The 13,151-nt window shown below is 36.4% G+C and overlaps 1 protein-coding gene across 11 annotated transcripts in view; it reads left to right on the top strand.

Annotated features, from left to right (window-relative positions):
* Positions 1–13,151, top strand: part of Ncoa2 (nuclear receptor coactivator 2) — a 255,599-nt gene that overhangs the window by 136,938 nt on the left and 105,510 nt on the right. The window contains exon 1 of one of the 11 annotated variants that reach the window (XM_069990903.1): positions 1,631–2,061. The exons of the other annotated variants lie outside the window; for them this stretch is intronic. The gene's annotated coding sequence lies outside the window, so the exon portion shown is untranslated. Of the gene's footprint in view, positions 1–1,630; positions 2,062–13,151 lie in introns of those variants that run through there. 11 annotated transcript variants of the gene reach the window in all.

Below are 13,151 nucleotides of genomic sequence, written 5' to 3'. Positions count from 1 at the left end.
TGGTTAAGATTTAGGTAATAGTGATAGTATTCACTTCTGTTTAGCAGTTTCTATAGCAATTCCTGGTTTTTCTGTATTAAAGCTTATAGCTTTAGCTTGGTTTACTTATGAATAATGCAGTTTATGTACATTGATTTTGTGAGAAACTCTTTGTTTTGATTATTCTTTATAATATCTACCCACAAAAGGACAGGTGCCATATGACTTCTATATATGAGGTTTACTTAAAGTAGTGAGATTTATAGAAACAGAGTCTAATGGTAGTTGCCAAGGGCTAGGGAGAGAGGAAATGAGGATCTAAAGTTTCAGCTCTACAAGATGAAAAGGCTCTGAAGGTCAGTTACACAACAGTATGATTACACGGAACATTACTGGTAAAGATGTGAAATAATACACACACACACACACACACACACACACACACACATACATACATATCTATTATACCCTGATTAAATCTAAAAAGGTGAATATTAAAACTATTTATTGTGTTTTCATTTTTTACTTCAGGAGACTAGTATATGAAATGTGAGTTGGTTGATTTGAGATTAAAATTCTGTCTTTCCGTCATATAATATACATGCATTTCCCTTGTGTTGTGTGGTGTTCTTCCAGCGCAACTCCTTCCCTCATCTTTTTCTCCGTGTCTTTGACAACTTGTACTTGCCTTAAATGTCTTCCTAAAATCACTTTGTTAATGGATTAAAAACAGCTTTTAACATGAAACAAGGATAGCACTAATTATACAATGTGTACATGAATCATAAATATGCACAATTATGTGTAAGCCAAATATTAATGAAATAGGCAGATAGTGTAATCTTCTGTCTCTTTGTCTAGTGTTTCCACTTGTTATTGGGGACATTAATAAAAAAAATTTCTGGAGCAGTCTCCGTGTTATTACATGTTTTGAGAGTCAGTTGTTTTTCAGAAAGAAATCAAATTGACCCATCAAGGGATTTTTTAAAAACTGTTTTTGTTTTAGTTATGGAAGTGGGTTTTTCTTTCCCTTAGCACAATTTATAAATTACTTGTTGAGAATCTAATTGTAATAAGAGTATATTTTGGTGTTAAATGTGTGTTTATATGTGTTTTTACTAATACAGGGAATTAGTTCCCAGCATGTGAGTAGCTATAATGTCTCCAAAGCCTTCATTATGCCAAATTTGTCTGATTTATATCACTGTGGGCAAAGCTCAAGAGAGAACGGGGTGCATAGATTTTCCCTTCTGACAGGCCCACTTGGTTTTGCTGTTTGTAAGGAGAGTTCGAGGTCAGTGTGCTGTATCGAATGAAAGGAACACTGGGCATTACAACGTTTGTTTTGAGCAGTTATTTTTAGCATCAGATTTAGATACTATTTTCATTTTAAGGGTTGCCTTTTTGCTTATTATGCATTTAAAAAGGATATGATTTTGGAAGTATATGTATGCATGTGTGCATTACATGTACATGTTGTGTTTATATGAGAGTAAGAGACTAAGGTGTGTGTGTGTGAGAGAGAAAAAAGAGAGAGAGAAAGAAAAGAGGAAGAGAGAGAAGGAGAAAAAGACATCCCCTTAATAGCAGGGGGGGGGGAGTAGAGGCTTACTCAGTCTATTATCATAAAGCTCTGCTAATGTAGCTTCTGTGTCATGTGACTGCAGAAAAAGCTATTATCTCAATGAAAAGGAAACCAGTTTTTAGAGCAAGCGATAGAATAGAAGCAAGAGGAATTTTCGAGTGTTCCACCATGCTGGATTGTCAAAGGGGGATCTGTCTGATCAGCAGCTAAAAAAGGATTTGTGTGGCTAGTTTGTCAGCTATCGTTAGGAACAAACGATAGAGGAGCTGAGTCGAGCGGCAGGGTGCTCAGCATGTGCTTAGGTTTACATCAAGACATAATGTGGGCTTGGGTTAATAGAGGAGATTTATCTCTCAGGCAGTGCATTTATTGCTAATTGTGGGGGTTTGGGTTTGTTTTGAAGAGTGATGTATGGTATTTGTATTTGCATCACTGGTGAAGATAAAGAGACCTGCTGAGCTCTGATTTGAACTGCAGAGGCTGTGGACAATTACAAGGTGTGTTTCAGAAGTGCTCTGACTTAATATTTGATAATGTTCTTGGAATTCTGTGTGCTTGTGGATTGGATGTGCGTTGTTGAAGGGAGAACGGAGCATGACAACCAGGCAGTGATAATGTTCTTAGGAACAAATAGATACAATGTGACCCAAATTGATTCTGTGGTCCTTATTTCTTTTGTGTTTGTTTAGTGTTTAAAAATTACTTGCAGATTTTTTTTTTTTATTGGTGTGGCCGAATACAGTGTCTTGCTTGTTTTTAGGAAGTATTTTGGCAAATATTTTCTAAAAGAAGACTTAATTATTGCAAACCTTAATTTCTAAGGGAAAAATAACTATAAGCTTTAGATTTGTATCTCTATCGTTATTTTCATTATTCTTTTGTAATTTCAAGCTTAAAGATGCTTGCAGCAAATTTGAAATTATCTAATTTTTGTTTAGATAATAAGTAGCCATTTCTTTTTTTTTTCTGGCTGAGGCCTCCATTGGATGACTTCTGTTGATGTTGTCATGTGTAATGCCTAACTCTGATTTATCCTTGTGCTACAGTCTGCAGAAAACTAAACAACATTCATTTCATCTCTATAGCCTGTGCTTGCCTACTTTTCTTCATGACGATGTACCTTTCTCTTAACCTTGGAAGATATAAGTACTTCAAAGTCTGAGATCATAAGCTTGATCAGAAAAGGGTTAACTATTATACAGTATTTACCCAAGGTTTCATTTACTTAGTTTTTTCATTTAACTTCTAGAGCATATGTGTTCAACTTGGAGGGAGTGGGGGATGTTTTCAAGTCACAGTTGATTTTTTTAAATTGATGTTAGAGGAGGTAAGAAATCAGTCTATTCATCTACTGTGTAGACAGTTTAACAAAAGAAGTAATTCTTGCTATCTTTTCCAATATAGGATGCTAAGAGCAACTCAAACATAATTTTTAATTATGTTGAGTGCAGGAAAGTTTCCTTCCTTATAATACCTGCAAACCGTATCTTAGTATAATATAGTTTAATAAATCATTAATCTTATTAAATGAGATTTTCTTTTAAAAAAAAAAAGCAACAACAACTCACTAACACCCATGGTAGCCTGTTGTTAACTTGGTTTAAATAGACAGCTAACTAACTATAACTATGATTCTGGATTTTTTTTTTTTTAACTGTAGAGCTGTATCCTCATTTTAAAAGTAGGCTAACAACTTTCAGTCTTGAAGACTCTAGCCTCAAATTTTAATTATTTTGAATAATAAAAATTTTGAAGTTGCAAATTTGTGCTTTATTTTCCTTTTTTTTTTTTTTTTAACTTATGGTGACTCCTTCAAACGAGAGTAAGATTTTTAGATTGTGGAAGGTGGCTTTTTTTTTTGTAGCCTATATTATTATAAAACTTAGTGAAACTGGGGAAACAAAGGCAAATTAACTGGAACCCAACTTTAGTAAGTGTAATCACACTGCACCTTCCTTTTTCCCCCCTAGGCTATTCAGAATATGTATTTTCCTCATGACTTTAGGCATGACTTTTCACACTAGCAGTCTTAAATGGTAATTTTAAACTAGTTATGTTTTCTTTGTATATGGCATAAATATTCATTTTATTTCTACTCCTAAAACTATTTTATTATAAAAGTTTATTGTAATTATAATGCTTTTATTTTTGGATTTGGGGTGCGGAGGAATTGTGCGGAAGAGTAATTCCTGGGCTTTGCACATGCTAGCCAAGCACTCTAGACACTGAGCTATTCCTCAGCCCTAGTTTTTGTTCTTGATAATATCTTCTTCCTAGTACTTAAAGCCTTTCTAGGACTTTCATAAACAGATTAATATTCTGTGTTATCTACAAACATGTTTACTTATGGAGGATGGGGAATGAGGAAGCATTCTGTCCACATTGTTAGAGTTAAAAAGACAGAAGTTTTTACCTCAGGGAGGTGTCTAAACAAGCCAGAGGACTAGCTTGCAAATCCTGCTACACTTCAGAATTCCAACCACAATATTAACCACAAATATTATAATCGGGTCTGATCTTGTTGGGCTGAAGGAGTTTGTTTCTTGGAGCGATTTTTAATTTGTAGGAAAGATAGGGTAAAAAAAAAAAAAGGAATTAATAGTGAATTTAGTATTCAGTGTTGTGAACTTCAATGAAACATTCTTATAGGAGGACCTCTGTGGTTTTTGAGGAAGTAAAAATTTTGGAAAGGTTAGGTAGGGTTAAAGTATTATACAATATTCTAAACACAGTTTAATTCTCTGGAAGTCATGGAAATATGTAATTCATGAAGTAAAAAAAAGGCAGTATCTGAGGCAGCGTATATTTTTAGGGTATCTTTACAGGCTTACTCTAAAATTTACTACTTAGAAATGCTGGAAGAGGCTTAGGATCAGTTGTTTACCCATTTCTTTCACAATACTGTGGTCTTTGACTTTGAGAGGCTAGGCTTGGCATTTCTGATGTGTTTTAGTTGCAGTAATAACTTGTAACTAGTTCACAGTAAACATGCAGCGTTAGACCTTGTAGGATAACAGTCACAAAGACAGCATAACACACATACATTTCTTTTCATTGTAAAGGTATTCGTTTTTGCTATTTGTGTTTTACTAATGACTTTGTAAGAAACACCAAATATTATAATTTTCTTTTTTTTTTCCTTTGGGAGTACTGTAATTGGAACCCAAGGGCTCCAGCTTGCTTGGCTTGCTTGCTTAGGACTGTCACACTACCACTTGATTCATGCCTCCAGTCCTGTTTTTTTGCTGATTAACAAACATAGAGTCTCAAGAACTTTTTTGCACAGGCTGGCCTTGATATCTAGGTTTCAGCCTCCTGTGTGCCTAGGATTACAAGTATGAGTGACCCACTAGTACTGAGGGTAAATACTATAACCTTGACTTTGGATGAATTAATTCTTAGAAAATCAGTCATAATGAAGACATACATTGAGATAGAAGCTAGACATTTGTTTTTATCATTTAAGATACCAACTTAAACGAATAATTAATTGGTTAGAGTAAATGGAAGAAGCATATTATGAAACATACATTTAAAATACATGCTTTTGTAAATCTTTAGACTTCCATCAAATAGGATGACAAATCTTATGTTCAAATCTCAGATTCAAATCTCAGATAAGAACCTCTGGTGTTATAGCTCAAGTGTTATAGACCTTTCCTAAAAGGTTCAAGACTCTTAGGTCAAACCCTATTAGCACCAAAAAAGAACTTTAAAAAACTTTTATTAATTGTCCTTTCTAAACTTTAATTTCCTGTTTTAACATTGGACGTTCTGTTTTCATGTTGTATATGTATGTTAAAGATTACATTTTGCCTGGGCACTTGTGGCTCACACCTGTAATCCTAGCTACTCAGGAGGCTGAGATTTGAGGATGCAGGTTTGAAGCCAGCCTGGGCAGCAAAGTCAGTGAGACTCATCCCACAGAAATGGAGCTGGGCAAGTGGCAGAGTACTAGCCTTGAGCACAAAAGCTCAGGGACAGTACCCAGACCCTGAATTCAAGCTCTAGGACCAACTGGAACCACACACACACACACACACACACACACACACACACACACACACACACACGCACACACGCACACACACACACGCACGCACATGTTGGTGGTGGTGCATTCCTTAGCCAAAGCAGTACTAGTTTTCTTTGCTCTGAACCTAAATTTTATATAATAGGGCTTTTTAGGAGTTAGGCACTGGTCTTTGGGTTTTGCCTTTGTTAATTCATTTAGTCCTACAACACTACAGGTTATACTATCCTGTGTCTATAATTGAAGAAACTGAAGCACAGAAAAGGTAAAATATGTTATACAAACTCACACAGCCAATAAGTAGTGGAGCAGGATTCAGCTACAAATTACTGTGTATTCTGAATTCCAATGAAATTGCTGATTGATTCTAGAATCTTAGGGTGAATATAGTGACAAGGAAAACTATGAGAAGGTTTTGAATGTTTTGTGCTTCTAATGATCTTCCTGTTTTATTTCAAATATGTTAGGAATAAAGCATTGCTTAAATGATACTTGTTTTTTATTGCAAAGAAATATTTATCATGGAAATTACCTCACAGCTGATTCAAGTGCACGTTAAGGAGGGGTGACAGAGATGGTTCAGAAAAAGGGACGATGAAGTGTCATGCATTGCCATGTGATTAAGAGAGAAGAGAAGCCCTGTAGTTAGTAATCTGAAAGGCATGGTACATATTTCTTTACTTAACTGCTTCTCCTTTGTTTTGGTGGCTGGAGACCTTGCTGTCCTTTACTCAAGGCATTTCTCTAATTACAAGCGGAAATACAGAAACTGAAGAGGATCCAAGTTAAGATCCCAGAATATAAACTGCCAACTTGATATTTATCACAATTCTCTTTACATCTGTGACCATTTCCTAGAGATGAATTCTTGTCTGTGTGGTTTTGTTAGGTGGGTATCTCCTGTACTTTGTAGACTGTGTTATTTTAAGTTGTATTTGTCATTTTTCGTTTCTATAACAAAATACTTAAGGTAAACCAACTTTATAAAGAAAAGAGATTTATTTTGGCTCATTCTTCCAGAGGTTCAAAGCTAACATCAGGCTGCCTTATTATTTCAGTCTGTGGTGATTGCTCACAGGATATTTCTGTCTTGGTGTTATTTAGAGTGTAGAGGACAGCATGTGTAAAGAAAGGAAGAAAGCATTAAGTAGTTGTATTTTATAGATGTACACATGTGCCAAAGACCAGCAAGGATATGCTAAGGAGCAGAAAGGTATAGATCCTTCCTAAAGCCCATAGTCTTTGACTCACTAACTGCAGATTAGAATCATTTCAAGTCTACGTTCCTTAGTAGGATGTAAAGTATTTTGGTCTGTATGTACCCTTCTACCTTATTCTTCAAGCATAGTCAGCTATTCATATATTTTGCCTTTGGAGTACAACTGTCTATTCTCCTTATTTACAGGAGCTATATTTTACTATGAAGTCACAACAAACCTCTGAATTAGTAAATATTAGGCTCCTAAGGGAAATAAATACTGGTTAGGTTTCTGGGATCTTCTAGTCACATTGACTGCAGCATATCCAGTCATTGTGTACTCTACCTATGTGTGTTTCTGGATAGTAGAAATGCTTTATTTATTATATAACATTGTTTCATTAACTCATGACCATTAGAGTTCAAGCTCCTATGTAAGCACTTTTGTGTATTCTCTCTATAAGCACATCACAACCTTCTTGCCCTTAAGAACACTACATAGGGGGCTGGGAAGGTGGCTCAGTGGTAGAGCGCTTGCCTGCACGCATGAGGCCCTGGGTTCGATTCCTCAGCACCACATCAGCAAAAAAGAAAAAAAAAAGCCGGAAGTGGCGCTGTGGCTCAAGTGGTAGAGTGCTTACCTTGAGCTGAAGAGCTGAGGGACAGCGCCCAGACTCAGAGTTCAGTCCCCATGACCGGACCCAAAAAAAAAAAAGAAAAAAAGAACACTACATAGTACTTCAGTACTACAGCTGCAGGGAATCTTAAACAGAAAAGACAGATGTGAAAGTAAATGTGACCCTAGATAGACTGAAAAATGGATACTTGTTTTACAATATGAGAGCAGGAAGGAGGTAGCCTCTCCCTATTCAAATAGAGAGTGTTGTTTATGGAGTACTTACAGTGTGCCAAGTGTTTCAGATAATAATCCTAGTTATAAAGGCAGCTAATTTGTTTGAAACCTTTATACCATCTACATATCATCACCCTTGTATCTTTTTTGTGTATAATATTTAATGTTTATTCTAAACAATAGTTTGTAGAACATATTTACAAAATCTCATATAGGACTCAAATATTTTAAATTTAGGATGTGGACTTGCCAGTTTACAAGGTACAAAGAAAGAGAACAACTGTTATCTGAACTTTATGAAAAGAGAATTTTAGCACTTTATTACATTGAGTCAAATGCTCTATCATTTTAGTATATTCAGTGGAGGAAGAAAACAGGTTTGCATGTATTTGGGTCTCAAGATTTGCTACCTTACCTTTAGCTAAAATAAACTACAGTTAACTCAGTCTAACTATGTTGAAAATGAACTTTACAGCTTTGGTGGGGGAGGAAGAAGTTGGGGAGGTGGGGAGGGAAGGGATGATAGGGGAAAAACAAAAGAGGGAGTAACAATGCTCTATAGGAAAAACATTCATTACCTTACTCATCCCCTTTGTACCGTATCATTACAATAAAAAATGTATATTTAAAAAATCCTCAGTCTAGATTACACTAAATATAAACCCTTAGACCAACATACTAAAGTATTTAGTTTAACAGGGTCTGTTAGGTGTCTAGTCACTACTACCTTCCATCTTTTTCTTTCCTAAATTTATTCTGCCCTAGTCTTCACTTACTCTCACATGCCTTTTTTTCCATCAAACATCATTTCTCAGGATCGATGGATTTGAATAATCATTAAGCCTGTGTATACCCTCACAAGGTACAGGTTAGTTCACCTTTTTTGGTTAGTAAAAGAACGTTCCATACAGATCCAAAAGTTGTTTATTTCTTTAAAATGAAAGATAAGCTATTTGGTGACTAGTAGGTTAACCACTCAGTGAAAACATATCAAAAACTTGCATTTTATGTATACTAAATGATTATAATACATACTTTTATCTCTTGCATACAAACTTGAGAAATTAATATTATTTCCAAGTATTTCAGACATGGAAACTGAGGCTCACTAAAGTTAACACCTTTCCCAAAGTTGCCCAGCTAGTAAATGATTAAAAACAAGACATGACTTGAAAGATTTGTAATCTGCAGGGTCAGGAACCCTGAGGCCAAGTTAGGAGATAAAAATAATTTAACTAGATCAGGTATAGAAAGGAGCAGACTTAGAGTTTATAGTTTGATCTGTATCCCCCAGATCAAAACCCTCACATGCATTTGAGTGTTTGTGTGAGTGCCTAACTACTGAGATCCAGAAGAACTATGCAGAGGAGAGGACTTATAAGCTGTAAAGCTTGAGAACCACTGTGTAGTGGTGACAAAGACCCCCCCACCCCTGTCAGCTTCTCTGCCTCTGTTCTACCATCCACTCAAGCCTTTCCCACTCCTGTTGCTCATCTTTGTGGCCTTCTAACTCTGTCTTATAGGTGACTCTGTGAACGTTTAATTATCTAGTGGTTTCTCCCTAAGTATCTTTTTGCCTCAACAACTCTCTTCTATCTCCCAAAGACAAAGAATGCCTTTGACCCAACTATTCACCCCTTTATCTTTGCATAGAACTTTTTTGTCCAGCAGCCCCCAAGGGCCCCTGGGCAGACTGTAGGCTGGATGCCTGCCTCAGACATCTGTGAGGAGTAATTTCTCAGGGTCTGGTGATGGTTCTTTGAGGTAAGAAGCTTGATAAAAGTTGCCTCCCATGGATTAGCTGTTTTCATGTCCTCAGGAAGGTCTGGAGCAGGCATTGTTCAGTTTAGAACAGGGCACATCTGTTTGAAACTGCAACAGATACCAAGGTCTGTGAGACTCTAACTCTTGTATTTCTTTAAATTAGAAGTACAGTTTGAATCCTATCATATTTCTGCATATCTTTCTCTTGAGGAATAAATTGGGATATATGTTTATATGAATTAACCACTGTTGAATTAGTAATAGTTCCATGCAGGGTTTTAAGGCTCCTTTGCCCTCCCCTGGTTTGATCTCACATCACTTTCTGATTATTTTAGCTCTCCTTAGGTAACCCCAAGACAATTGGAATTAGACCTTGAAATGTAATTTTCTAATGAATTTGGTTGAAATGTTGTCAAGGCACTTTGGATTTGGTAGTGACAAAGTAACAGATATGTGCATAAGTGCTTTCTTATATAAAAACCCACAAAGTAAGTGGACCCCATTTATTTTGGGCCATTAAGAATAGATGCTTCACTAGAATCAAGGGTCTGTACTGCAGCTGTGAAGACATTGAGGACATAGAGGAGCACTGCTGTCCTGAATGTCCATTCTACCTAAGGTTGGTACCATTTTGTAGTTAAAGCAAATAATTTCCTGTTGGTTGCAGCTGGTACCTGGAAGTTCTGGGAGCAATCTGTGGTGTATTAAAGTGTCACTGACTTTAAATAAGTTCAGAGAAAATGGAAGATCCTATTTCCTTAGTAGTGCTAAGAGGAAAATCAAGAGTCTGATTTCTTCATTCCTTAGCATGAGATCAGCAGCTTTTGGCTCCTCTGTTGGAGTTTCCGTTCACATTGGAAGGCCAGCAGTTAGCTAAATGTGTGTGGATGCTGACTATACCTGGAAATGTTCTCATGATGGTAACAACTGAGCTCTCCAGAGATAGGCATTCACAACTTGCAAGATAATATATTTTTTAATGTCAAAGTGTGACACATTATGGGCAGAACCTTATCCTTGCAGTTAGCTTGGTTTGAAACCTCAGATCTTGAACAGGTCAGTAAACATCTCTGAAATTTGTGTTTAACTCATTAAAATGGGGGACAGTATCTGCTCTGTAGAACTCTAAAAGCTAAATAACACAGAGTCTGACAACAATTACCAAACACCTAATAAATTAGAAAGGGAGCATCCAAAATGCTAGCATTCCAGATTTTCTTACAATAGATGCCCTAACTGGTAAGGTCTTTGCAGAAACTCTAAATTTTTAAAATCCTAAGATCTGAAATATTCCTTATCCCAGGCATTTAGAATAAGGTATACTTCATTTTGAGTTTGTTTTCAAAATTGCATATTTTGCCACTGTGGCATCTCTTCTCTTTGGAATGTCCTTTCAACACACACAGTAGATGTGTTCTCATCTGTGATTGTTTCCCTAGTAGCTTACCACATTCTGTACTCTCCCTCCCTCTCCTTCCCTTTCTCCCTCTCTTCTTCCTTCTTTCTCTCTCTCTCTCTGTGTATATGTGTATGTGTGCATCGCTGGCTAATTTCCCCGTAAACCTCTTAGAGCTGGATCTCAGTACAGAATCACATGTTTTGATCTGAATCACAGAATTCTAATTTTGCTTTTGTTCTTGCAGTCTAAGAGTAAATTTATTTTAATGTTTAGCATCAAGTAAATTAGTTACATCATATTCAGCTTGCAACCAGCTAAACTCCCCTGGAATTTTCACTCAAATAACTGGCATCTTGGTTTCTCTTACTTAGAATTTCATACACTTAATTGTTTTTCAGCTTGGTTGGGTTGCAAACTTCTGTGTTTTACCTTTTACAGGCTAGCTCTGAGGACTAAGCTAATACTTTCTTACAGGTTAATATCAAAACTTTTTTTAAAAAAAAAACTTACTAAGGAAAAAATACTGGTAACAATTATCTATTGGAAGAGATGAAGTGGCCCCTAGAAGAAGAGGAGAGTAGTGAAATGAGTGTCAGGTGAGAAGCCAGCATAGGAGCTGTAAAGCATTCAAAGCATGCAAGTCTAGAGTTAGACAGCAGCAATTCTAGTCCCACCTCCAGCATCAGTGCTGCTGACCTTAGATTTGTTTTGGAGAATGATAATAATTCAGAGTCAATTGTGAGTCAAACTTAATAATACAGATATTTTATGGTGTCGTTATAAATGTTCAATAATGTTACCTATTTTGGCAAAAATCGTTTTATTTAAACTCTAGTAGTTTGTGAAGCAATTTATCTCATAAACCGTAACTATTCAAATGACAGGCAGCCTAATAAGGGCTTAGGATTTTTAAAAATGCTTAGCTTCTGCCCTTTAAGAAGCAGAATAAGAAACACAGAAGATAATTATGACATGTTAATGATAGAGTTATATATAAGCTGTTACACAGAGATGGACAACAACGTAGGGGTGGGAGATATTAGAGTTGGTTTTAGGAGATAAGAGAGAGTTAACTAGAAGAAGAAAGATCTCTGTCTTATTCCTTAAAGGACAAGCCAAAGACTGAGGAAGAGGAGGTATGTAGTAGGTTAAAAAACCCTGTAGTTTACAGGTTTGGCTAACAGGACAGGAGATGAGCCTATAGAAACAGGCAAGAGCAGTATCATGAAATGCCTTGGCTGACATTTGAGGAAACAGGGTTCCTTTCTAAGGGAATTGAGTAACTAAAGATGCTAAACAAGGAAATAATCAGAAAGCAAGGAGATTGGTGTTGGAAAATCCAAGTAAGAGATAAAATACAAGCAGTAGTGAGTCATGATCAGGGACACTTGGAATATTTGAAAGACAAAAGTTGCCTTGTGATGGTGTGAAAAGGAGAATCCAGAGGTGATGTTCAATAGAATACCTTGCAGGTAGAACATTATGGGGAGGGGGCAGAGAAATGAATGAGTTCATCTTTGTTAGTAAACTCCCAGCAGTGACTGGATTTTGAGGTGAGAGCCTTGAGCTTGGAAAGAAAGATTTGTGATTCTAGGTTGGTTCAACCAAAGAGGTTACCAAGTGGCAGTTCTTAATCAAGCTGAACCTCTGTATTATCTAGAAAGCTTTGCCGACAGTCAAACCACACTTCTAAGTATATATACACAATGGAATTCTACACCTCCATCAGAAAGAATGACATCGCCCCATTGTTAGGAAATGGAAAGACTTGGAAAAAATTATATTAAGTGAAGAAAGCCAGCCCCCAAAAAACATAGGTCCCATGGTTTATCTTATTTTTAATAAGTAGTATGTGTCTGGGACAAGCAGAAAAGGTCAGATAAGATGATGTTAGGCAAAATGAACCCCAAGATAGGGACACAAGTGGTTTTCTCTTCCTTGCTATTGTTTCTAACATATTTATAAGGTAATATGTGATTTTTTTTTTGTTGTTGTTGCTTTGTATGTCCCTCCCCCATGGTATAACCCCTGTTTTCACTGTATATGATGTGGGTATAATTTGGGGAGGGGAAGGAGAAAAACAAATTGTTTAAATAGGGATACAGATTGACAAATTACAGCAATGAGATGTACAAGATGCTATGTCAAAAAATGAACTTTACAATTTAGGCGGGGAGCGGGGGGGCTGGAGGGTGTAGCTGAAGAGGTAGGAGGGAAAGAAGGGATGGTAGAGGAAAAACAAAGGAGGAGGAAACAATTCTGGATAAGAAATGTACTCATTACCTTGCTCATGTAACCCCTTTGTACAGTATTTTCACAATAAAAAACTTAATTTAAAAA

This window comes from Dipodomys merriami, unplaced genomic scaffold, assembly GCF_024711535.1.
Source record: "Dipodomys merriami isolate MVZ:Mamm:240054 unplaced genomic scaffold, mDipMer1.0.p SCAF_4, whole genome shotgun sequence".
NCBI lineage: Eukaryota > Metazoa > Chordata > Mammalia > Rodentia > Heteromyidae > Dipodomys > Dipodomys merriami.
Note: the sequence above shows the minus strand (reverse complement) of the source record. Positions and strands in the feature narration are given on the sequence as shown.